The sequence below is a fragment of the Anguilla rostrata genome, chromosome 4, assembly GCF_018555375.3.
Source record: "Anguilla rostrata isolate EN2019 chromosome 4, ASM1855537v3, whole genome shotgun sequence".
In the NCBI taxonomy this organism is placed as follows: Eukaryota; Metazoa; Chordata; class Actinopteri; order Anguilliformes; family Anguillidae; genus Anguilla; species Anguilla rostrata.
This window is the reverse complement of record NC_057936.1, coordinates 40,412,131-40,439,984: the sequence shown is the minus strand read 5'-3', so window position 1 is coordinate 40,439,984 and position 27,854 is coordinate 40,412,131. Positions and strand designations below refer to the sequence as shown.

General features: G+C 40.0%; 1 protein-coding gene across 1 annotated transcript in view; it reads left to right on the top strand.

Annotated features, from left to right (window-relative positions):
- The first annotated feature begins 295 nt into the window (after positions 1-295).
- LOC135253396 (serine/threonine-protein phosphatase 2A regulatory subunit B'' subunit alpha-like) overlaps positions 296-27,854 on the top strand; it is an 82,987-nt gene continuing 55,428 nt past the window's right edge. The window contains exon 1 of the mRNA XM_064332645.1: positions 296-416. The gene's annotated coding sequence lies outside the window, so the exon portion shown is untranslated. The remainder of the gene's footprint in view (positions 417-27,854) is intronic.

The window sequence follows — 27,854 nt, the reverse complement described above, 5'->3', positions numbered from 1 at the left end:
AGGTTACGTGCTAAGAAGATGAAAATGCAAGTTATTTTCAGATCTTTAACCAGGGAGGTTACAAATGCGAATGTGTTCAAATGTGGAACCAGTTGTACGTTCTGCAGCAGGCTACCATACATCCACACGAAAGACGTTTGCTATTACTGAACTGTTCAAAATGTTTGCATCTCATTACAAAGGACTTGGGCGCACTTATGCACACATCGCTGGCGTCCCTACCATGTGTCAAATGAAATTCCTCATTTAAAATTCCCGCCCCAATCTGTCAGGAATCCCCCGCGCCCTACCAGTGTTTGTCATGCGCTCGTGCCTGCTTTAGACTGCCAGAAGTGCACTTCCGATGCAGAACACAGACAGCCCCTCACTCTCACGTGCCGGATTCTTCGCATGCTTCTTCTGACGATCTTGAAAAGGTGAGTTTAAGTCCTGGATTTTCTTATGGGTTACATCAGGTTACCTGTGGCAGCACATGCAGCCTAGAAGAAAAGGTTCGTGCACGGTTGTTCATTTTACGAATACGAGAGTTAGTTCATTCATTATATTTACGGTCACACGCGCCATGAATCAGTTTAAGTAGCCTACATGGCCGAATTCTACCTGGACGAAGTATAAACCTATTTGTTAACGCACATTAAAACCGTTCTAATGGCATGGGAAGTTTCAAACGGGAGCGACTGTTTAGCAATCGTTAAAAGGCGTTCGCACTGCACCGCCAAGACGCCCAAGCCCTGCCACGGGTAGCCTACAAGCACAGATTGAATATTTGACTTCGAGTCGCATGACCTGTCAGTGATGGTATTTCTATTTTCATATAGGTTAAAGGAAGGGAAAAGCACATTTCGCGCATGTCTCATTTTTCCCCATACACTCTAGTCGAAAAACATTTAAAACGATTATTCAAATATAGATAGAAGATACGGAAACATTATAAACGTGACTACAGTCTATCGCAGGGCACCAAGACATAGCATATTAGTACATTTTCTGTTGGGTTCCCGCGTGGTAAAATGTGCTCTCTACGTCTTGCTCTCCACGTCTTGTCCTCTCAAATTCGTGACCTTATGTGTGTGTGGTCTGTTTTCATCTGCTCTGTCCCGTGAACATCCTTTTGTTGATTAAATGCTCATGTCATTGTTTTGTATTGTATGCCAATAGTTCGTTGCCCTTAACTGATGTTATCGTATGGCGCATAGGCTCATGTAACAAAGAAGTCTTCACCCTTGCTCAAATAAGACGAAGAGACGTGAAGCATTGTTGCACTGGTTGCTGTGAATGCGTTATTTTACTCAGGGTCTTGGTAACGGTGGTATAGGTTCACTCGTCTATTCCGTCCTTAAATAACCGCTTCGTGATGCTGGGGACAGTTCTTTCAGCAGGGTGGAATAATCACGACACCTTGAAACAAAAGAACGCTCTTCGCTTTCCAAAGTACAACTGGCAGATAGAAACCGGTGTTCTTTTTGCTCGTTTTCACTACGAGTTTGTCCAGAGGCGCAGAAACCCAAGATGGAATCAGGTGCAGAAGAGAGGCTCAGAGCAAATAATAAATGTAAATCATCACCAAATAACAAATATAAAGCAGATCTTGGTTAGCCTACACATCTGTCAAACCTTTTGGCTTTAGGCTACTAACATGCTGGCATGTATGCATATGCATTATTTGCAGTTATGCAGTAAACCAGTTATCAGTAAAAGGCTTAGCCACAGTGTGACCAGCACTTTTACACGTGTTGTCAGGTGATTTGCCGTACGTGAACATTTATTTCAAGGCATAGAACGATACGTGATTTTCTTTCGGATCTTTTCAATGGTGTGAAGATTTGGGTGTCTGGGTATTTTTTTCTCAGTCTAGTTTACCCTGGGCATTCTCATCATTGCTGTAATTTTATCGTGCTGTTGTGTGACGTCACGCTAAAGTAGAATGTAGCGCTTCACCTGGGCGATTATAGGATATTACTATGAAATGTAACCCGTATGCAGTGTCCATTTGAAAGACTCTCAAATTACGAATAATCCCACTGTTGACGCAAACCCCAAGGTCCTGGGTCGTACGTTTGTTACTACCGTGAGCATCCATGTCTGTGTCACAGCATGACCAACTCTGCTGGTGCACGTGCGGTCGAATGTTTTTTCCTTGTTGTGTCCCAGAGGGAAGGTGTGTTACGTGGTTGCAGCAAGACGCTAGCTGATCAATGTATTTTTTAAACGGTGCTCCATTTCCTGGAAATGCTGATAAATGGAAAACCCACTCGTGCACTCACCGGGTTTAAACCGCTCACACCGCCTAATTCTCGATCTAAATCATGCTTGTACGTGTATGTATGGCATTAGGACGTCAGCACATGAATTGCATACAATCAGATGGACGTATAGGACAGTGCAGTCGTATTTCTGTTTGCAATGGTAGTAAAAATGTTATTGGTAGCTGTTTTCCACGCAAGTTCACGGCTATCTAGCTTGCCATTGGTTTTTATTTCGATATTACTAGGGAACAAAAGGTAATTACGAGAAACTGTTTCGTTATAACGGAATGAACTTAATCTCGACATTACGAGAAAAGATCAACTGCTCAAAAGCGGAATATGCCCCGTGAGAAGCATAAACATAAAACTGCATGTATTGAAGAATACCTGCCATTGTCAACCCATAAAGTCGTCACACAAGTTGTGTTGGAAAACGTGTACCTTTTTTAATAACCGTGTAACTACTTATTTCGCATAACGTAAATTTTTGGTCATAATGACATGATCATTTATCGTAAAACGAGATCAATCAATCAATTAATCAAATTTTATTTGTATAGCGTATTTTATAGCAGTTGTCACAACACGCTTTACAGACAACCCTGGCCTAAACCCCCACAGCAGCAAGCATAAGGCAACAGTGGCAAGGAAAAACTCCCTGTGGCAGATGGGAAGAAACCTTGGAAGGAACCAGGCTCAAGGGGGAAACCCATCCTCCTCTGTTCAGCTCAGGGTGCCAACTGGTGACCAGCATGTCAGTCAGTTTTATAAGGTTTCACTAGGTGCTGAGATAAAATACCCATTCTTATATTTCTCCTAGATCAAAATGAAATGACCAGACTGCATTGAGACATATGAAAGTGTCTTGGGATTTTCTCCTGAGAAATATCTAATAGAGCTAATGGAAAAATCACAGTATAATCTTAACAGTTCTCTATATGGTGTCTTTCAATCCAATTACTATATCTACCGTACAAAGTCTCAGACCCCAGACACACACAATTTAACATACAGTAAGCTCTATAATGTATGGGACGAATACATATTTATTTTTGATTAGGCTCTGTAGTCCACAATTTTAGATTTGTAATCAAACATTTCATATCTGGTTCAAGTTTACATTCTCAGCTTTTATTTAAGGTTATTTTATACACTTTGTTTCACCATTTAGAAATTACACCAGTTATTATACATAGCCTCCCATTTCAGGACACCATAATGTTTGGGACATGTCAATGTTGCGTAAATGAAAGTAGTCCTAAGCCGCGTTTCCACCGCAGGAACTATACCCCGGAACTAGGAACCTTTTGAGGAACTCAGTGCGTTTCCACCGCAGGAACTAGGGTCTAAATTTAGTTCTGGGGGCTTTGTTTTACCCCCCAAAACGTTCCTGCTCGGGGGGTAGTACTTTCCGAAAGTACAGGAACCTTTTGGGTGGAGCTTGCAGCGCTGAACATTTCTGATTGGTCGAGTACTCGTAGCATTTGTGTTGTATTTATTTTCCGCCATTACCCGCCATGTTTGAAAATATGCAGCGGCAAACCAATTTATTTTCATAATAACTTCGAATCAAACTTGTATGTTATGCGGCGCAGTAGCCTACTTTTGGTTATAACCTGTCAACGTCTTGGAATTATAACGTGTGCTCTTCTGTTCTTTTCTTGCTTTAGTATTCGTTTTATAAAATGCTAAGCATTCGTGCTGGGACAGCATATTACGTAGGCTACCAAAACATTCAAACGGATTAATTCGGTTGCTGAATATTTTCTTCCGGATTTTCTTTGTTAGCCCGTTGTAATTGACTCAAAACGTTTGATACAGTTATGTGAGGTATGCGGTAGTTCTGCATAATTAACATTGGTGATACAGTACAAGCAAACTGGAAATCACCTTCCGCACTTTTTATCCGGGTAAAATAACAGGTTAATTCTAGTAATCTTCGCTTTAGCTTTTTCAGACTGCCGTAATTTTACTCAATTTTACTGCCATTTTTCAATTCCACGAAAAGACCAGGAAGACTATGGACTCATTTATTTAGTACTTTGTTGCATATCTTTGCATGCAATGACTGCTTGAAGTCTGTGACCAATAGACATCACTAGGTGCTGAGTATCTTCTCTGGTTATGCTCTGCCAGGCCAGTGCTGCAGCCATCTTCAGTTCCTGGTTCTTTCAGGGGCTAGTTGCCTTAAGTTTTCCCTTCAGCATATGAAACACATTTTCAATTGGATTTAGAACTGGTGAATGACCAGGCCAGTCAATCATTTTCCATATTTTGGCTTTGAAAAACTTCTTTGTTGCTTTAGCAGTGTGTTTTGGATCTTTGCCTTGCTGTAGGATGAAGTTCCATCCAATGAATTTGGAGGCATTTGTGTGAAGCACATAAGGTGCTTCTGTACACTTCAGAATTCTGCTGCTGATATTAGCAGTTACATCATCAATTAAGACAAGTGAGACAGTACCTGTGGCTGCCATACATGCCCAAACCATAACACCCCCACCACTAAGTTTCTCAGATCGGGGTCGCTTTGGATATTTGCCAGTTCTTTTTAACCAGTTCTTTCTACACTTTGCTCTTTCCATCGCTCTGATACAAGTGCATCTTGGTTTCATCTGTCCGTAAGACCTTTTTCCAGAACTCTGCAAACTCATTTAAGGTCATTGTGGCAGTGAGTGCCACCCCTCCTGCCTTCCAACACACTCACGTGAGACAACCGTTTTTAGTTTTTAGCACTTCCGTGCTCTTTATTAAAGCCCACGGCTTTTTCTTGGAAACAACGTAACACAGGGTTTGTCTTTTGTTTCTTTTAACACTTTTAACGTCCTTCTCTCCGGCGTCCGCTCCCGAAGACTCCCGGTCTCCGCTTTTAAAAACCCCAGGTTCACTGTTGAAAACAATCAGAGGCAATCAGCGCAATTAAACAATTGATAATTATCGGCGCTGATTACCTCCACCTGACAGTTGTGACGACGGATCCGAGAGCTGCTCCTCTCATGCTGAAGCCACACTATACGTAGCGACGGCCGCCTGTCGCCACGCCGCGTCCCCACAGTTGGCTGTTTGTGGGCGTGTCACCTATTTTTCACAGACAGTTGTGTTCGTTAAATGTTGACCGGGTTTAATATCGTGTTTCATATTCATTGTCCTGTCTGAATAAAAATCATTTTGCAGTAACCTAGATCTGAAAGATGTTAGTCAGCTGCCTAGATAGGCTGTTTAATGTCTAGCTAGTGAGTAACAACCAACAACAAAAACATTGTCTGACGAATTAGCCAGATAATTCCTTCAAAGTTGTATCTGATTAGCTAGCTAGGTGGCTGGTAGAAACGAACAACTTGCAACTAATACATTAGGAAGATTTTTTGGTTTGTTATTGTTTGTTGTTACTCACTATAGCTAGACATTAGACAGCCTAGCTAGGCAGCTTATTAACATTTTTCAGAGCTAGGTTACTGCAAAAATTATTTTTATTCAGACTGGACAGTGATAGTAGCGGCGATAACTAAATTGCAGAGCCACCGACAATTTCAGAGACTTTTCTCCACGCTACTTCCTCTTATCAATGTCTCTGTAAGAGATTTTATTAAGTTGGGAAGCCCGATACGGAAATTACGAGTTAGGTCCTCCATTGTGGAACAATAGCATGTGGAACTAAAATTTGAAAAAAATAGGGACAATTTACTTAACGGATCATTAGATCAAAACAGATTGGTTACCGCGACGCGGCGAGGGGGTCAAAGTTGAATTTTTGCCATCTCCCCCGCGGCTCGCCGCCTCTCGCCGTGCCGCCGGCAATCCCAACATGCCTTGCGGGGTCTGGCTGCCTCCCCTCATTCAAAATGAATGGAGGCGGCGCCGCCGCGCGGCGGGGCCGCGTATAGTGTAGCTTCACGGTCACTCTCTCTCTCTCTGCTCAAACCACGCCCACCCCACCACAGTCATCTTAGTAAACTATAACCTGGTCATCCTGGTTTTGTGGCTAGCTGGTGGTTTGCATCTTGCAGTGCAGCCTCTGTAGTTATGTTTGTGAAGTCTTCTGCTGACAGCAATGACTGACACATTCACACCGGCCTGCTGAAGTGTTAATGATCTGTCAGACAGGTGTTTGGGGGCATTTCTTCATTATTCTGAGAATCCTGTGGTCATGAGCTGTAGAGGTCTTCCTTGGCCTACCAGGGGCTTTGCAATTACTGAACTCACTAGTGCTATGTCTGAAAAGTGGCGTTATTTCTACATGGTAAAACAAAAATTATGTTCCCTACAATAGATTGACGACCTGTCCAGGGTGTATTCCAGCCTCTCGCCCAATGCATTCTGGGATAGTCTCCAGAACCCCCCCACAACCCTGACCAGGAACAAGCGGGTATAGATAATAGATGTATGTAATATTTCAACCTACATCTATATAATTTCTATATCTGTTTGAGTCTTCTAGTGCAATTCTATTTACTGTAAGTAGCAAAGTGTGATGACTGAAGACAGGAATTTTGGCATGCTATTACATTAACAGTTAAAGCATTACATTTATTCATCAAAAAAACTGTAACCTCCGATTAATGTAGTAATCGCCACACCAGTTAATGTAGTAAGTCATTACATTAACCAACAAAAGTTAACTGTTCAAGATTTTAGTTACATTAACCAGCAGTTCTTGCATTAAACAGCTGTTATAAAATTTTTTATCACACAAACCATTTTTATTACATTTGCCATTTTTATTACATGAACTGTTGTTACATAGCCTTTAATAAAAACTGAGAATCTGCACTTTAACTACATATGAATTGTTTAATTGAAAATCTAAAATTGTGGAGTACAGAGCCAAATCAAGAATAAATACGTCTGTCTCAAACATTTATGGATTAATGGATTAATCTACTGTCATGTGAAGAATGCCGTTCAGGTATGAAGAAGTTCACACCAATGTGTAGGTAAAAAATGAGATTTGAGTGTTGTGCTCAGTGTTGGCATTCTCTGTTAAACTGAATTTTTGCTGGTTGAGTTAATGTAAATTACGGATAAAGAGCCTCTGCTTAAAATGTATCTAAATCAACATCCTCTGACATTGGTGCTCGTAATACAAAGAGTAACTGTATTTTTTTAAACCAATGTTTCACCACTTCTTTATTCCCTTCATAGTCAACCATCTGCATTTAATTTTGTTGTGTGAATACATTTACTGTGCAGTTAGCACAAACAGACTGTAGGTGCCTGATCAAACAGAAGAGACTGTTGATGTATGATGAGATGTGGACTATTCCACCAACTGAATTCTTAGGTTGCAGCTACAGATCTTTAGGCAGTGCACTGGATGGTTTCTTTCAGCATTGACTATGAGGGGTGGAAGTAACAAAAGTTATTAAATAAATGCTGAATCAATTCAATTGCAATTAAATTCAATATTGCATAAAATAAAATTCAGTTCAGTTAAAATTTGAAGTGTTAAAATGCTATCAAACTAAATAATCCCTCAATAATAAAATTATTTACAAATATTTTTATCACTGTATTTCATCGCCTTGACATTTATTTATTTACTAGCAGTTTTATCAATTTGATACACTGAAATTCCAATCACCACCACTTTTATCAGTTCACTGCTGCTTTCACTACCACGTTTATCAATTCGATGCAACTTTCAACACCACTTTTATCAATTCAATTGAAGTTTCACCATGTGTCAGTCAAATTATCCCACCCACCGACGTAGCCTACATCAAGTTCAAGTTCAAGTTTCTTTTATTACCACACGGCTAGGCTGGTGGAATTAATCTCAGTACAGATGGAATGGCTGTAACAATACACCACATACAACACTAGTGCAAACATAAAAGACATAGCCTAAGTGCAAAAAGAAAAAAACATACAGTACACAATTCCACATATCATACAGTTAGACTGACTTTTGTGTATTTATAAACTGTACGGCTTTGGGGAAGAAGCTACGGTTAAGGCGTTCTGTCCTGCCTCCTAGTGACCTGTACCTTCTGCCAGAGGGGAGATGCTGAAAAGGATGGTGAGCTGGGTGAGGAGGGTCATCCGTGATCTTGGTTGTTCGTGAGATGGTGCGTTGTGTGTATATGGAGTCCATTGTGGGATCAGTCCGACGATTGTGATGTCGTCCGCATATTTCAGAATCTTGATGGAGTTTGATGTTGATCTGAAATCGTTGGTGAAGAGGGAGAAGAGCAACGGGGACAGAATGCATTCCTGTGGCACCCCCATGCTGGTGGTGAGGGGATGGGAAGTGATGTTGTTGAATCTGACAGCTTGGCTCCTGTCCTTCAAAAAATCCAGGATCCAGAGGCACAGAGAGGTGTTAATGTTCATGTCCTGGAGTTTCCTGAACAGCTTTAGAGGGTTGATAGTATTAAAAGCAGAACTGAAATCGATTAACAGAATTCTTGCATAGGTATATTTGGACTCTAGATGTTGGAGGGTAAAGTGCAGTGCCAGGTTGACTGCATCATCTGTGGACCGGTTTGGGCGATATGCAAATTGTAGTGGGTCCATCAAGGGGGATGTGACTGATTTAATGTCTGCCATGACTATGTGCTCAAGTGCCTTCATTGCCACTGATGTCAGGCCCACAGGCCTGTAGTCATTGAGGCCAGATATTTTTGCTGTTTTGGGAATGGGGATGATGGTGGAGTTTTTGAAGGAAGCTGGGACCTTTTGTGGGCTGAGTGGGGAGTTATAGATGTCTGTGAAGACTGGGGCCAGTTTTTCTGAGCAGTGGCTTAGTAAGGCTACATCTATGTACTTGACAATTGACAGCTCTTGCATTTGGATTATCCGGACATGGGATTTTGCACTCACCTGTTTATGCTGCCATTCTGAGGTTTATTTGCATGGTGTCGAAGTGTCCATTATGGAAAACATGTTTGCTGAGTGATTTCAATCTGTCTCCCATTTATCTTAAAGAGGCTTTACATTTTATTATTATCATATAATAATTCCTATTAATATAAAAACAGCTGGAACAAGTATGTTTGCTGCATCAGCTTACTTGATTGTTGGGCTGAGTGCACATAGCAGTTAGGTAGCCCCATTATGTGACAGCAATTGTAATTGTAAATGTAACAGAGTTATTATGGCCTATGTCTATTGTTGTGACATAATGAGGCTAAGCAGTTAAGGTATCTCATGTTAGCTAATGTAAGTACCACAGGTATAGAAGTAGCTAACTTGCAATTTTAATTCCCAGTCGACTTATTTATTTATTTATTTATTTATTTGTTTGTTTGTTTGTTTGTTTGTTTGTTTGTTTGTTTGTTTGTTCGTTTTTCTTGCATAAGGAATCTTTGGATAAGGAATCCCTTTCAACCAGGGCTAGACAGAACGTTGGAATAGGGGAAAACATCCAGCAGCATAGCCATCATATATTTGAGCCTGTATATAACTAAGTGGGCTAGACACAGGGGTATTTCTGGCATGGTTTAAAAGATGGAAGATTGGGTTCGCAGACAGGGATGGGGAAGTTGCTCCCCCGTATTTCAAACATTGAATATATTCATTGTCGCAAATATTCAAAATTAGGCGTGGTGGTTAAGCCAAGATAAATGGGTGGGCCAGCCCAGGATAAATGCAAAAGTGACTGACTGAGAACTAAAATTGCAAGCAAAAAAATACCATGTGCAAAAACAGGTGAGCGAACAATCCTGTGGCTGGATAGCGGTGTTGCCATCTCTTGGGAGACAAATAAGCACCCTCACCCTCAAAAACTAACAACAAGCCCAAACAAGCAGGGAGTAGAGTGATTCTAATTCTTGTTGGGTTTGGCGATTGTGTACAGGGATGGGTGGAATAGCTAAATTAATAAGCTAGTGAGTGTCCTTAAAAGATAGTAACCCTAAATGTGAAAAAATGGGACTCTTGTTACATTTCCAAACAAGCACCCACGTCTTTTAAATCAAGCCCAAAAAACCACAACCCCCGACAGTTCCAGAGTTGCGTATTGTAAAACTGACTTGGCAGCTCTGCTGGATAGTCCAAACAAGAACTGTTGATTGTCGTGTGCATAGACATCGGTGGGTGGGATAAGTTGATTGACATATGGTGAAACTGCAGTTGAATTGATAAAAGTGGCAATGAAAGCAGCAGTGAATTGATTAAACTGCTACTGAATAAATCAGATCAGAATCCACGAAGCTAGCCACAATAAGACTACCAAAATAAAAGTTAGTTCTTGTGTGCTGTTTAAGAGATTAGAATTCTGACCACATCTGATGGCTCACATTATATTTACTGGAATTATAATTGTGAGTGTATTAATTTGAAATAAAACAAACTTTTATTTTGGTAAAACAAAGTTTGCAAATACAAACCAAAGTATTTCTCTAGAAACTGAAAGGAAACAATTTTCTTTTCTAAGCTGACATCTGTTTATCTACTTCCTCCTTGACAGTGGACACTTGTTTGCAGTTTCCATTTGTGGTATAATGTAAAACAAGGAAGTATTCGCATTGATCAGATTGGTCAGATATTGGTTATTGATATTGCTCCATAGTAAGAATTTTACACCAGACTGTGGGCTGTATCCCCGTACTGGACAGTACCTTAACAGGATGAGCCAACCTGCAGCCCCCCCCACCGCTGCAGACTTTAACCTAAATGCGTTGTAACCATCACAGGGTTGAATCAATTGCTTCCTGACACAAGTCAAGGGACTCTCCCACATCTATTTTCAAGGACACCCATTAAATAAATAATGGAACTGAAATGGTTTGAAAAATTGAGACTAAACGGTGACATTTAAAAGCTTGACTAAAATGAATGAAAATGAATTAAAATATTAACATACAAAACACTGACAAAATCATTATGGCTGTAGTAGGGCTGTCAAAAAATATTCAAAGTTAGAAAAATATTCGAAAATCTTTTTTTTTTTAAATTTAAAGTTCGAACCTAAATTTGAGCATTCGAATATTACTTTTGGATCCCGCGTTTTGTAATTAACATGAATATACAGGCTTTCATTTCATACGGCCAATCATAATTCAAACTCAATTTCATGGCACTTTCGACAGCCTTAGGCTGTAGTGTTTTAAGGCTGTCAAAAGTGCCATGTAATTGAGTTTGAATATTAGCTTTTGTAATTAGTTAGAGTTCGAATATATTCAAATATCATTTGCCTACAATTCACAAAAATAGGCTGCTTATTGTCGGGCGCAATATGGACGTGACGCTCCCTCTAAAGCTCCCTCTGGTCTGCGCGTTATTTTCCACAAGCGGGCAGTAGAATAGATGACATCGGTGAACTTTCATACTAGGTTACTACATCTGGGGCCTCATTTATAAAACGTATTTTAGATCAACTTTGTGCCACGTACGTAGAAAATGACGTCAAAGTAGTGATTTATAAAATTTCAACATGACTCGATTTGACCGTGAAAACGGTTGTGGCTCAAGTCAGGTCTTCACTTCGCGTAAGCAGGCAAGATCATTTTATAAATGAGCCCCCTGCAGTTTCTATAGCCTAATGCTCAAATGAATAAAGCACTTTCTCGTGGATGTGATTTGCCACAACTCGGCATTTCACAATAATAGGGGAATGAGTGTTTGTAGGAAATCCCTGTTTATTTCAAATAAACGGCTAATACTTGTAGCCTAAAACAACATAAATTACTTACTCTGTTTAGTTCATTTAACTTCTTTCATCATCCAGTTTTATCAAAATCTTCAGAACAGAAAGGAAACATAGCCTACCATGGGAACATTATTTAGCCTGAATTGTTAGCTGAGCAGATATGTTGAACGAAGTGAAAAAAGAGACTGGCTCACGAGGCTAGCTGACCAGTAACGTTTGGTGTCCATGGAGCTGAAAGTAGGCTATCACTGGTGGTTATTGGCAAGGAAAACCAGACAATCCACTTGCTTTGAGTCCAGGGCAGAACGTTTTTTGTTGACAGAGGAAGTAACGTTAGCACAGGAAATGAACTTTGCGTGCATGAACATGATTGGCCGTATGAAATTAAAGCCTGTATATTCATGTTAATTACAAAACACGGGATCCAAAACTAATATTCGAATGCTCAAATTTAAGTTCGAACTTTAAATAAAAAAATGATTTTCGAATATTAAAGCGTACTGAATAATACAAATATTTTGAGAATGTATTTAGATGATCACAAATTTAAAATGGGGTCAAGTCCTGCTTTGAAAATGCTCTGTGCTGTGGAGTCAAAACTGTTTTCACTGTCCTTCTCAGAAATATTCACTCAGGCAAGTGATTTCTTCCAAGGCCTCCAAATAGAGTCTTCGGATTAGCCTTAGACAGCAGCCTTTTAGGCATAAAGTCTCAATAACTTTTTTGCTGGTGTGTAACATTCTCAACGTGTGTACTGATTGTTTACTTTGTTTGTTTACTCAGGCTAAAAGGGCATCACTATAATAGCTTACGATTGGCTGGCTGTGTAGTGGGCAGAAGTTATACTGGTTATTTTGAGTTGTTGCTTGTGCATAGTGGGTCCCATTGGCTTTACTGAGGGTCTGCTTGGCCAGTACTGGTCATAGAAGCTTGTAGGTGGGCTCATCTTGTTCCAGTCTATACAAACCAGAGATAATAACATTCCTATGTGCACAAAACTTAGGCTGTGTATGCAATGTTAAAACAGACAACAATGATAATTCCTTCAGGGAATTTCTAAGTAAACAATACACATTCTATGAATGTTTATCTGAATTAGCATGTTTTTGGGACCACAAATTGCTATGAATTTACTTTGCTGTATCCTTACCGTGATAAGGATACCAACTTTATTGTGATTTGTGTCATCTGTGAATTTCCAAAATGCATAGAAGGTGAGGACCCTTGTTTTGCCACTCATGTTCAATAATAAGGAACTAATATAATAATAAGTTACTAAATCATTGGCATCATAAAATAGTTAATGGAGATGGAACTAGGAGTTTTAACAATTTAAAACGGTATATATTGTGACCAGATTTATTGAAAACATCGTCATTAAAAATGGATTCATTTGAGAATATTAATTTTATAGCATTTATTCACAATTAATAAATCACAATTAATATAAAAATCTATTTTTATTTTGTGCTGTACTTTCCTTCTTAGTTCATAAGCTCTTCACCCCCAAAGTTAAGGACCAGAGAGGTCTGATGTAGATGCAGCTGGCCTGGCTTATGGGATAGCTACTGAACTGCCTGTTCTTGCAAGCCTAATATTAGCCAAGCTGCTCACAGATTGAAATTTAAGCTACAGTTATGTCTATGAAACAAGAATGTTTCAGCTACATTGCCAAATGCTGTTTATTAAAGCCTGAATTTACAGATGAAGTGTTGCAACAGATAGAGGCTGAGAGATTGAAGAAGGAAGATGAACTGATATCCTGACATCCCAGTTGAGGACAGCTAACCACATCTTCAATTGATCTGGGTTGTCTAGATGTAGTTGGTGAAAGTGACAAAGTTGTTTTGTTGGAATTGCACAAGCAGCAAATATTGTCAACACTGTCCATTTGTTGCTGCTTTGAGCTGCTTTTCTCACATGTAGTACTGTCATTACAGGAAGCCATGTCTCTTTCCTTGAGTGCTGCAGTTTGAGGCACAATGCATCATAGGTAATAGCTCCAACTGCAGATGAGATTAAGGGCTTTATTTAATAAGCATGCTGCAAATTATCGCCAGGGCTAAAAAATTGTGGGTATTAACATCAATAGTAACATCAGACTGTGTGTACATTGGTTTTAATTGTATCTGGCTTAATTAAATTATGAATGTTACTGAAATGGCTAACGAGTGACTACTAACATGTCAAATGTGTTTGAAGTGAAATTTCATTGTGCAAGGCTAAATATTTTAGGAGCCAATGAGCAAAATCCAAAAACTGTTGTATTTATAGTGACTCTCTCCAACACTTGATGATAAATGATAAATCCACTGAGGAAGGTTCCATAGTCATAAATTTCCATTCTCTCTCGTATTTTTGCGGTCTAACATCAGAACACCCTAAAATACATATGCATTAACACAAACATGCAAATTTTAGGGATGCCGCTTTTCTCTCATTTTACCAGCGCAAACCTCCAGTGCAGCACCTTAGTAAATATGGCAAAATACTAGGCCTATATTTATACACAAAATAAATAATATAAAATAATAAAAAATAATATATACACAAACTTCTGGAGGCATTGTGTCTCTGTACAAACTTCTTTGGAGCTACTTGAAGTGTATTTCCTTGCTTTAGACCACAAGCCCATTGATGTTGGTATACCAGCCATAGTGAAGCCTGCAGGTCATCACAAACTTCTAGAAGTACATAAAATATCAGTGCACCCAAGAACAGTCTCGGCCAATCAGAAACTTACACTAAAACTGAAATAATATCTCATAATCTTCAGAGAGTGAACAATCCAAGTGTTTGTATTAGCTCTTATTAGATATATTCAAAGAAAAACTGCTTACTAGCAGTTACGGACAAACATTGTATAAGAAGAACCAAATGAACAAATTATTCAGATGATTACAGATGTGTTGCAGTTCATTTTTTTTCACTTAAAAGATGAATTCAGAATGAGTGAACTACTAATTCTTGGCCATTGAATGATGAAAGCCTTAATCTCAAAACAGTGCTGTCCTACATCCTGCGTGATGAACAGGTAAGAATGTTCTCAGCGCAGTGTGGCCCACAGCCTGAAATTGAATTCTGTGCTTGCTAGTACTGTCTGTATTTGTAGTACTTCACTGAAAGGGTGCACTAGCATTGCCGTGCTACGACCATGCAACCTGGATTTGAACTTTCTCTCTGGCCTTGAGTCTAAATCTCTGAGCCACCATGACCCGCTGCGACAGATTAGCATCCTGCTGGGTTTAGCTGTGGCCTCAAACCCACGTCGCAACAGCAAAGCTGCATTTAAAGCCTGGCAGGCTGCAATAGCCCTCTGGGATTGAGGGGTTTTGCTAAAATAAAATGATTTTGTAATGCTGGACTCATGCACAGATGTGCAGTTTCTATGGTGATGCTGTTCTGGCAGAGACGGTTCACTGTTTCCCCTTGTCTTCATCTTCTCCTGACCTGAACTGCCTTCATGAGATATTTTTTGAACAAGGATTGGGGCAAGTCTTGTCTTCTCTGCTGCATTAGTTTACCATTGAACATTGTAGTTGAGCGCAATTATTTTTTTAACTCAAAACTCATGTGGTCCAGTTAGCTTTAAATGCAAAAATAAATGGCTGATCTTGCACGCATCTTTTTTGAAGTTCATCGTGTACTGATTCAATAACATTTATTGAAACTTGCCTGCAATTTTACAAGAGATTCATTTTAATTAATAGTGCAGGAATATTGATGACTAAAGGAACAATTGAACCGCAGAAAATACCCATTCAATGACCAGTAAACAGCCACTTTAATATTTCTTGGAAGAACTTTGTCAATTCATCAAATTATACCATTTTGAATGAATGGCTTTTGTCAGTTATTGATAAAAGCTATTCATTCAATGGCTTTTATCAAACTATTTGTCACTGCACAATGAAATTGTCTTCCTAACTGATAGCAGAAATCAAATTTGAGGGGGCAGGTTCAATGTTGTCAATCAGTTCTAATATGCCTGGAATATGAATAATTTCTGCTTCTTTCACCCCAAAGAGGGTAACCCTTGTATGGAAGCTTTGCTCTCTTGCACACCTAATGTGTTGGTGGAATCTTCCTCTTGTAACTATGTTAGCTGCCCTAGTCATTGATATGTTTACACATTTTTAAATAGACTGACCACATTACTGCCAGATTTCAGGTTGCCTTAAATCCATGTTTATTTCAAGTAGTAATTTGCGATCATCTTTGTAAATTGGACGCACCCTGTATTGAGCCCAATCTGCTCCATTTTGGCACTGAAATCTATGTTTTCCAATTTAAATATGCATGACCCAGACAGTGGACCATGTCCCTGTTTCTCCAGTCTTGCAGTTGCACGCGCTTTGTAACCACTGTGGATGCTTTGTGAATCACATGTATTTTTTTTTCTGGTGGCAACAACGGTTTATCCAGTGAAGGAGCATCAGTGGATCCTCAGTGTTAATTTAACAGTTTTTAAGTTTGAGAGTTCAAGAGGGATGACCCTTATCTCTTGATTGTTTAATCAGTTGGGGTTGATTTGACACTGAACATTTTTCCATGTGTATAATTGCCAGGGAAGCTGGAGGTTGTGGACTCTCACTGTGTTCTGATTGGTCCATTCCTTCCCTGTGGGAGTGGCCCAGGAGTAACTGAAAAGGGCCAGCTTTGTAGTATTAATCAGCTGGCTCAAAATAAGCTTCCCAACCCAACACTGATACAATCACCCTCCCCAAATAAAATGGAGGCTTGTAATTCATTAAAAAATCCCACACGTTTTCTCCAAATGTGTAGTGACAGCCTCAGAAGGTGATGTGAGTGCAAGCCTTCATTTTAATGACTGGGTAGGGGAACAGCTTGTACTATCACTGTCACAGCCACAGATACAGACAGGGTTTCAAAGACTTGTTGCATTTGCCTCAATTCAAGAGATTTTTGTTCCTCTCACATTACCATGTTGCTATGCCAACTACTCCACGTCTACAGACTTTTAGCTACAGGCTGTTAGCGGGGGAAAATGCATCCTTTTGGCTCTTACAGTAAGTAGAACTGGCTGAAGTTCAGACGGCCTGCTAGCTCTGCCAACAGCACTTCCAGGCCAGAACCAGCTCATGTGGCGGCGCATGGAAGTACTGTCTCAATCAAAGGTGGTTGTGGTGATGGAGAGGGTGGGAGATGCACAACCTTGCAACCTTGACAATGCTTCGCCTTCAAACAGAAGCAACTTGGTTTAAACTTTGTCCTTGAAGAGTTCATTAAAATTTTCACCAAATAAACCATGCATACTATATATTGAAAACCATTATTCGTTTTCAATAAACCAGTGTGGAGGGGTGGTGTGGTGTGGGCGCCATCTGCGGGCGGAGAGGGAGCCATTTAGCCGACACTGCAACCCAGGTGTGTGCAATTTCAATTAATTGCTATTTGTTTATGTGCTCTGCCTGCAGTGAGACCGGGGGGCTGGAATGAGATGCACGCAGGAGCGACACAGAGTGCTTTCCTTATCGTGTGTGTGTGTTTTGATTTGGTTTGTTTAGTTTTAGTTTGTTTATGTACGGCCTGAAACCGAGCGCAATAAATCCTGTGTGTCCGAGAACAGAGGATTGTGTGGTTTGTGGGGAGAAGGACTGCAACACTTGTTTCACCAAATTTTCAACAAAAAATAAATATGCATACGAAAATGAAATAAAGTGCTGTCTTTCCCATGAGACATTAAAAGAAAGTCCTGACTCACTGTTATCATTAAAAATTAAAGTGGAAATTCTGGGTACAGTCAGATGTAGGAAGCATCTGTTAGGACAATTCCTTGCATTCCCTACCCACTTTGACTCCTCAGGTTACTGCAACCAGAACCAGGGTTCTGTTCTTCCTACGTGGATAACAGTGTGAGCCAGCTGAGTTTCTGGAAAATATTTTCTGTTTACCAAAGTGACCTTACAGTTTAGCCAAATACATTACCACTAAAATGCCACCTGTCACAGTCAAGCATTGATGGTACTACAGTGTTTATGGTTATATGTTTTTTTTGGGTAGCAGACCATTTTGGTATGCTGTGGGAGAAACAGAATGCACTGCTGTTAGGCCTCAGCTGAGTGTATTCACCACTTCACATCCTGATCCTACAAGAATACACAGTAAATTGTTCAGTGTTATCGACTCTTCAAAAAGTACACATTGTTCCTTTTGGCCCTGTCATCCCACCCATTCAACAGTGGTCCTCTCTTAATGTGCCTGGGTCAGTAAAATGGGTACTGTCCCTCCAGTGGCACTGTGAAGGCTCTGTGATGAAGTCTTTCAGGAACTTTCTTCAGGCAGTGGAGACTGTGAAGCACAGTTTGCATCTCCGCCCCTGTGACTCTGGATAAGGCTGTTTGTGTTTGTAGCACTGAAGGTGACTAGCTGGCTGAATGACGGAATGCACAACATAGGGTCACAGAGGGCCCCTGAAAGGCAGGAGCAAAGCTCAGAGAATTCCTGTAGCACTGGGACTGATTAATTGAAGGCTGCGCCAATGTGTCTTTTCTTGCAGTGACCAAGCAATACACCAGGAGCTTGCAGCCGTTGTCCAATAGGGACATCGGGTCCAATAGTTGACCCATTAAAGCAGGTGACTACACAGCTAACTCACATCACCTTTTTGGGTCTGAATTAGTTGCTGATTTTAGGTGGCAAATGAGAAACAACAAAGCCTGTGGCTCTCCAGGACCATGATTGCAGTCCCATGCAGTGAAAATATATGGTGCACATTTGAGAAAAAGCTATGTCTTTTCTATGTATCTGCCTATCTAATAAGTGGACTGCTTCTTACTGCTTATTCATTAAGAGCATTAAACATAAAACCATCAAAAATTCTTTTCAATTTCAAGACCCACATTCATGAAAGAGGCTCTCAAGCTTTTGAAGTTGTGATTTATTATTTATAATTAACCTCTGAGATAATGTTTTAGAGCTTTAGTGTATACATTTCACAAACAGCATTTTCTTGCAGCATTTCAGACTCCTTTGGCTCATTTTATTAAAATAATGTTCAGTGTGGTTCTTAGTTAGTAGGGTCCTGAATTTACAGCAGTTACTATATACCTTGACCAGTCCACTTTTATTTTCTTTTTTTATTTTACATTTTTTATGAAGACTTATGAACCGATTAAAACCTTTTTGAAAATAGAGGAATTCAGTGGGGATTTATGCCTAAATCAGCTATACACCTGTTGAGGTGTTTCTGAGATTGGTGTTCATCTTTTATGCATGGTTCATAAGAATAGACAAACACACTTTCATAGTTCTTTACTGGATCACTCAGTCCTTTAAAAAATAAAAGCATCTGTATTTGATGTATGCAATCTGGATGCAATTCAACCATCACACTTTTTGAATCTACCCAGGGTTACAGGGTACAGGTGCAACAATCTTCTTTTTACTAAGATTTTAGGTTTTGGTGTGGACCTGAAGCCCCCTTCCCCCAAAAAATTATTTAGTACAAAATATTTCTTGGCTCTGAAGTATCAGTATTCAAATAATGGTATCACTGCTAGTTTTCTGCCAGGCTCCTAAAAGAACTGGGAGAACAGAGAGACTCAATGTTATCTAGCCCTGGGGCAGGGATTGTCAAATTTGGCCCTCAAACCTAATAGTACTGTTACTTTTCATCTTTCTCCTCCAATTATGGACCTACAGTACTTAGGCTGATTGATATCTGGGCAACCAGTGACATTAGTCAATCAATCAACTAACGAACTGCAGTACTAGTCTTGTGGGTCTGATTTGAAATTGGCAAATGAAACAAAGCAAGAGAGATTAGTTAAAGCTTTGGGGGGGGAGGGGGGTTCGGGGTTACAGGCAGACAGTTGTGTGGTGTTAGCCGTGGAATTACCATTGACCAAAATGTGACGTTAATAACAACAACTATAACAACAGCAACAACAACAGTGCTGTTATACTGAGGCAGGCCTGTATGAATTTGGTTGGTTTGATGATTCAGTTGATCCAGCCACTGAGGGCAGAGGAGGGGAGGGGGGGGGGTGGGGGTGTGGTTCTGGGCACTGCTGCCATGCTTCCCTACATGGCAACATGTAGCTGAGGTGCCCTGAGTCAGGGCTGGGGAAGGGAGATGTGGAAAAGGAGTGTCTGCAAATGGAGCATGTGACCCATGCTGAGCTACTTTTGAACACAGATATCCAAACAACACCCAAACTGCCTTAGGAGGAAGTGCTATTTCCTTCAAAAAATGAATGCATCCCTGTTTAATCCAGCAGTGCATTATAATGGAAAATACCGTAATTAAGGAGGATAGGATAGGACTAAATCAAAACATTTAAGTCATCTTAAATGAAAGTGTTATGTATTTTTTAACCCCTTATGTCATGGATTTTATTTGCATTCATTTTGTATTAGGAAATTACAAAATTCTCAATCAATCTTGTTACACAATCTATCTGGTCACACGGTTTGAAAGTGTTAAAACTAGGTTCTGTCTCCATAAACTATTTTATGATGCTAATGTTTTACTGAGCATGGTTCCTTATTTTGTAATGTGGGGTGGCAATACAAGCTTGATGGTGGTCCTCACCTATGCGTTTGAAAAATCCACAGATGACACAAATCACAGTAAAGTCAGTATCTTTATCATGGCAAAAATCCTCCAAACAAAATTCATAGTCATTTTTAGTCCCACCCCCCCCCCCCCCCAACTCGACGAAACATTGATAGAATTTCCATTATTTACTTAGCAATTCTTCAGAGCAGTTATTCATTGTTGAATAGACACTGGAAGTATTGTGTGCATAGGAGTGTTATTATCTTTGGTTTTTATAGACTCTCTGAAACAAGATGAGCCCACCTACAAGTTTCTCGATAAGTATTGGCCAAGCAGACCCTCAGTATAGCCAATGGGACCCGTTGTGCACACACAATGACTCAACCAGGACAGTGTAAGTTTTGCCCAGTACACTGCCAGTGGCAAGCTATTATAGTGGCAACTGAGAAGCATTTTAGGCAATGAAATTATGTTTCTAATGGTGTATAGTTTGCTAGGCTTGCATAAAACAACACACATTGATTCTCCTGTGTAAACAAGCCATAACTTTTTCAGTATGCACGTTAAAAATGTTATGCGTCAGCATAAAAGTTCTAGGGACTTCATGCCTAAAACGGTTGTTGTTTTACCGCAAAAATGTATTTTGCAATGCCTAAGTCTAAACAGAAAACAGAATTTGGAGGCCTTGGAAGAAATCACTTATCTGAATTAATATCTCTGAGGAGGACAGTGAAAACAGCTTTGACTCTACTGCAAGAGGCATGTTCAATGAAGGACTTGATCCCATTTTATACCATTATTCAGTACACTTATAAAGAAGTATGTCTGATTTTGAATAATAATTGTGAAATTAAGGGATGTGTTTCGCATGTTGATGAGGGTGGGGTATTTGATGTAAATGTCAATCAGTGGACTGCAATCAATTGGAATAGTAAACTAGATAGCTAATGTAGCTATTTTCTACAATCTTCCACACCTGCTGCTGCCAGTGGTGGCAAGGAGAGAGCAAGGTGGAGAGGGAGAGAAAGGGAGAGGGAGAGGAAGAGGGAGGGGGAGGGTGACAGACAGGGAGAAAGCAAGCTAATTCCAGCACACATCTTCCTCCGGAATACACTGTAGTTTACAATATATAGTATTTTACACATCTAAAGACCCATTATTATTTTGTTACCGAGTGTCCTTTTGGAGTCTCCAGCTGACCTTTTTGAAACCCACCTAGACATAGCTTAGAAAAAACAATGCAGAATGCTAATTCTTTGTGGTAATGTCATCAAATTTGAACCAGGATCTTTTCAGCATTGTTGCTGTGGCTCCATTATGTTTCTAATCCCACTAGGCATGCCCACAAGCATCTATATCCAAAAAAAAAAACCAAAAAAAAACTATTAGGTAAGAAAAAACTTCCACTGCGCTTAAGCTTCTTTTACATTCTTTCGGTAATATTTAGAGCAATTCTGACTCTTGGTAAAGAAATTCCCATGGGTTACCTTTCAGAAAAGACCAGGATTATGGCCGTAGTCAATAGGGTATAATAATATATTTCAGTGAGGTGACTCCTGTGTTTGCTCAAACCTACCAAAGAATATTATGGAGAACAAAATTAGTGTTACTACAATGTTTTATCTGTAAAGCTTGTGTTTTTTTGTTTTTCTTCTTTTAGATGGAAAATGTTTTTTTTAGATGAAGGTTTGGTGCTTTTGATTGGATCCAGCGGTAAGTTGTCATGGTGACAGAGTTATGTGGATTGCTAAGAGTACAATCTAAAAGTGCAGTTTTTCCCAGAATATCTTCAATGTTTTATAACAATGTTTAGTCTCTATAAGTAATCAGCTCCAAGGCAATCATTTCCTACTCAAAGTTAACAGTTCCTTCTTGAATTTGTTGATTGTTTTGCTGAAAGTGGAGTTTTCCAATTCTCTATGACACAATTTTAATGTAAGGATGGATGCTGCTCCTCATGTTTCTAATAAAGGATCTACTTTATATATTATTTGTTTACCTCTAGATTCTAGGATTCTAAAATGTACAGGCTCAAGATGTTTATTTCTTGATTTATGAAAAAATATTTCAATTTTTGGCTAAAAAAAATACTCAGTGATTTGCTGCCATTTTGAAATTTCTTCTGTGTAAACTATAACAAATTTCAGATCAACTTTCACAACAATCATTTTGTTCTCCTGAGCTATGAAGGTATTTGACAGACTGTTGTGCTTGTGTTTTGCATGGTTTTTATTTCGACTATAGAAACTGTTTACATTTGCCATAATACATTATATGCCATCATATTTTCTAAGAATCAGGAAGACTGTTTTTTTACACCATTTTTGATTTTATAAGATTTGGTTACAAGAACTCTTTTTAAACATGAGCCATGAACCATTTGATTTTGAAGAGCTAGTGTTAAAGGGGTGCAGACCACAGAATAATTCTATGTTTAAAAACAGGGACATTCAGCGAAGTGACATTACCCCCTCAACCTTCAGAGGAGAGCACATGCTTGTGGTCCAGCAATGATACACGATTGGGCATTGCGTGTTGGGAGAAAAGAAAGGAAAGAGCAAAAAAATGCAAAATGAAAAACGTTAACATGGCCTGTGCTGTATGCCACTTTATCACACTTTATTAGTTTAGACTCATCCCAAATCACTTCACATTCAATACAGGCCTCTTCTGTTTGTCTTTCATCTGTATCTCTTTTTCTTTCTTTCTCTCTTTTCTCTTCCTTTGTCATACTGTCTTTCATCCTATTTATCTCTCTTAATTCAAGTGTAATACTGTAAGAGAAATAGCTTAATTAAAATGCAAAAACAACAGTAAAATAGTCAGTAATGCTAAATAAAACAACAAATATAATATGTTTGTCTGCGCTATTATTTCCCTCATTTCTGCTTCTTTCTCTAGCTTTCTTTCCCTCTGCTGAGCCTCACACAGATGTTTGGTCCATGCGTCAGACTGCCTGGAAGATGGCATTGAGTTGAATGTGTGTGCTAAGTGACAGTGATGGATGGAGAGCCAAGGCTGGAAACTGTGTGCTGCGTGTTTGGCACTAGGTAACGGCGGCAGCAGTTTACTGTAAAGTTTTATTCAGCAGTTTATTCTCGGCGCTAACGGGCTAGCCCGAGGGGGGATATGAGTCACACACGTTTGAGTGTGGAACGGTCCTGGCAGATACCCGAGCTATGACCACTGAGGAATATTCATGATTGCCCAGACCTCCACTACTCCGCTCAGAGGCTCTGTTTGCTTAGGAGGTTCCACACCAGAGTGGCCTCTGGACCTTGAAAAATTATGCACAGAAACCCATCTCTAAAAAAAGGAGTGTTTGTGTTTAATTCAGAGGTTGTCAACTTTACCCACCAACACAAAAGGTGTCTTGGGCCATCTGTGGTAAGATTCCTTTTTTTTTTTTTTAATTCTGAAAAAAAATCTTAAATTTAGTTGTTAACTGATTAACCTACTTTAATGTAATCTGGGGCAGTGGTTGAAGAGCCAGGATTATAACCTAAGAGGTTGCAGGTACATTCACTTGACTACTAATGTAAAGTTTCCAGCTGTACAAAGGGATTTATAAGCTCTGGAATAAAAGGGGCTGAAAAGGTCTAGAAAAAATATCAGGTCGGTGAGGGGGTTTCAGGTGTGTGTCCCTATGCTAGCAGCTAGTTTGCCAGTGAGGGGGTTTCAGGTGTGTGTCCCTATGCTAGCAGCTAGTTTGCCAGTGAGGGGGTTTCAGGTGTGTGTCCCTATGCTAGCAGCTAGTTTGCCAGTGAGGGGGTTTCAGGTGTGTGTCCCTATGCTAGCAGCTAGTTTGCCAGTGAGGGGGTTTCAGGTGTGTGTCCCTATGCTAGCAGCTAGTTTGCCAGTGAGGGGGTTTCAGGTGTGTGTCCCTATGCTAGCAGCTAGTTTGCCAGTGAGGGGGTTTCAGGTGTGTGTCCCTATGCTAGCAGCTAGTTTGCCAGTGAGGGGGCTTCAGGTGTGCGTCCCTATGCTAGCAGATAGTTTGCCAGTGAAGGGGTTTCAGGTGTGTGTCCCTATGCTAGGAGCTAGTTTACCAGTGAGGGGGTTTCAGGTGGGTGTCTCTATGCTAGCAGCTAGATTAGCGAGGGCACATGGGGATGGAGGACAGAAAGTTGGGGAATCTACCTGATTGAACAAAGCAGGTCAATAGCATTATGTTTAATAATACCTCTCATACCTTGCCTGAGCAGAAAGTACTGTAACTATTAAAATATAAGTTCTAAATTATTCATTCAAATCAGAAAACTTTGAAATGTAATTTTATCCTGGGTGTACATTTTGTAAACTATTGATAACAATCCATAACATTTGACTTGTTTTGCCCATGTGAGTCATAGTAGGCATGCTCTTGAAACTACTCTTGGGGAACTAAACTGTCGGTCCTTAGTGAGACACAGTGAAGCACATACAGGAATTATAAGAGTGCTGTCATAGATGCAGTGCATGCTGTTAGCGATGCCCTTCCATTTGCTTTCAGATTGTAATTTTGGTGAAAATGGTCTTAACCTGTGATAACCTAGATCCCGATGTTCCCAGGTAGATTGCTACAATCAGAATGGTATGGCATACAATCAACCACAACCATGAAAAATGAGACAACCATTGGTGATAGGTATGACAGAATGCATGAGTAGGGCTCCCTAACAGATAGCCAAAGTAAAACAAAGTATGTCTACTTGCACTCATGGGTTGACAAAGTATTTCACATCAGCATCATTCTGTGCGTGGATGATAAAATAGGGAAATAACATTGTTGCCATCAGCTTTTGAAGATCTACTAATCACTAATCATGGAGTATGTTGGTAACTGTTAATAGAACTACACCAATGGTTACTGGAGGATACTTTCTTGCTGCGCCTCTTGGTATTTGTACTGTAAGTGTAGCCTGAAGGTATCCACCAATTGCCATTGGTATTGTTCTGTTCTGTATTACCAGCATACTCTTTGATTGTTGAAGCTGCTCTCTGGTTTCTATGCATGAGACATCCTATACCTGTTTTATTATCCCCAGTTTTGTGCGGGAAGTACAATACTAGTCAGTTCTCCTCAATGTTGGTGAGTTGTTACATTTGAGATGTCCATGTGGGGCAGGGAAAAAAATTGAAACTTAATACGAACACCTGACACAAAACACAATGAAACATCATAAAATAACTGTACGGATGGGGGTAAACAAGTAAAGTTGTCACGAATAGTAGACCAAAGCACAATAAAATAATTTTAAACACATTGCTAACTCTATGGTCTGTAATTCTTTCTCTACTTTAAATGAAATCAGCAAATTCACAGGCTCGTATATTACATTACATTACATTACAGGCATTTTTTAGAAGAGTCTTATCCAAGCGATTACACAACTTTGAAGCACTTTACATTGTTTTCCATTTAGACAGCTGGATAATACTGAAGAAATGCAGTAAGTACCTGCTCAAAGGTAAACGGGCAGTGTCTTACCCGGGAATCGAACCTGCGACCTTTCGGTTACAAGCGCAGTTCCTTACCCACTGTGCCACACTCCGTCCTCCGTATATGTGCAGGCTCATCTTAAAGACTGCGGTGTGAGATTATGCAGAGGCTTATTTTGTTTTGAAGAGGAGCATATGTTTATCTGTACTCAAAATCATAGTGGAGATTGCAGCAATTGGCAATGAAATTGGGTATTCCACCAGAGCCGACTGCTGGTATAAAGACTCTGCTGTCATTTAGGGCCACAACCGTCCCTGGGCCACAGAAATGAAGTATGAAGGATTTTTGTTAGACAGTTTAATTGTACCGTATTGTTATTTGTCTGTACCGTGATTTGTTATCAGGTCTGCAATTGCATCTTCCACAGACTTGACCCCCCACCCCTTACTCATTCTACCGCTGGCTCTGTATTGTACATTAGGCAAAAAAATGAGGAAAACATAAACATAACTCCTTTGACTTGCAATTAAGTTCAAGTCTTACTTTTTTACTCACAAACAGTTTGGCAAATTCAGCTATCACCAGTGTAATCTTGCCAAAGTGTGCAGAGAGGGCCTTTCATCTGAGATCAAAGGTAAAGAAAATGTTTATTGTATAAAGTCCTGTTTTTGGGAAACCATTTGCATTTCTCCTTCTTTAAGAGTCCCCCATTAACCCATGAAACCTTTCTGCTTGGTTTTTGGAAGACCTAATTGGCAAAGATATAATGCACTTAACAGTTGAAATACAAACAAGCCAGGCCATTAATGAGTATGTCACAGCAGTGAGATTTCACAGCAGGAAAGGGAATTTCGCCCACTCAGATTTTAATTGAGCTGGAATTTAATTATGTTGCATGGAATCTGGATGGATGCTTAGCTGTTCTGTAATTAGGGTGTTGTAGGAAGCCAAAGGGAACCCACTATTTGGTTTACGACTCTTCTCCAGCAGGTTCCACGATTAATTGCTCTCTTGTCTTTTCCAAACCCATTGTCTTTTTCATTGCACTTCTTGTGGCTGTTCTGCTTCTTGCAAAAATGTGAGCCAACGATGGAGGTACTTCCAGCATAGGGAGGTACCACAAACCTTACTAATTGGATCCCTAGGGAGAGCTGAAAATGGAGGGTAAATACGTGACCCAGAACCGTAGTCACACCCATATAGCAAGTGCACCTAGCAACCTCATCGTAGAAATCTAACGCCTACCCACTATTTTTACTGAGAGGCCTTCAGCATTCTGTCACCCAGATCAATTGAGGTGCAGAACAAGGCTGCTAATTTGTGGTCATGATTTGTGATTTGAGATTAGAATTTTTTAGCATAAAATTGGCTTGAACTTCATCTGATTTTTTGTACTTTTTGTGCCCATTCTGTCAATCTAAAAGATAAACATACAATCTAAACATACATTTCCATAAGTATGTGGAGACCTAAACATCACACCAATATGTACTTGTTGAACATCTCATTCCAAAACCATGGGCAATAATATGGAGTTGGACCCCACCCCTTTGTTGCTGTAAGAGGGTCCGCTCTTCTGGGAAGGCTTTCCAGTAGATTTTGGAACATTCATTAGTAGATTCATTCCATTCATCCAAAATAGCATTAGTGAGGTTGGGCACTGATGTTCGGCATATGGCCTGACTCACAATCAGCATTACAATTCATCCCAAAGGTCTTTGATGGGGTAGAGGTCAGGGCTCTGTGCAGGCCAGTCAAGTTCTTCCCCACCAAACTCAGCAAACCATTTCTTTATGGACCTTGCTTTGTGCATGGGGGCTTTGTAAAGCTGAAACAGGAAAGGGCCTTCCCCAAACTGTTGCCACAAAGTTGGAAGTGCATAATCCTCTAGAATGTCATTGTATGCTGTAGCATTAAGATTTCCCTTCACTGGAACTAAGGGGCTTAGCCCAAATCATGAAAAACAGCCCCAGACCATTATTCCTCCTCCAACAAACTTTACATTTGGCACTATTCAGGCCAGTACAGCTGGCATTATGCATTCCACCAAACACATTCATCCGTCAGACTGCC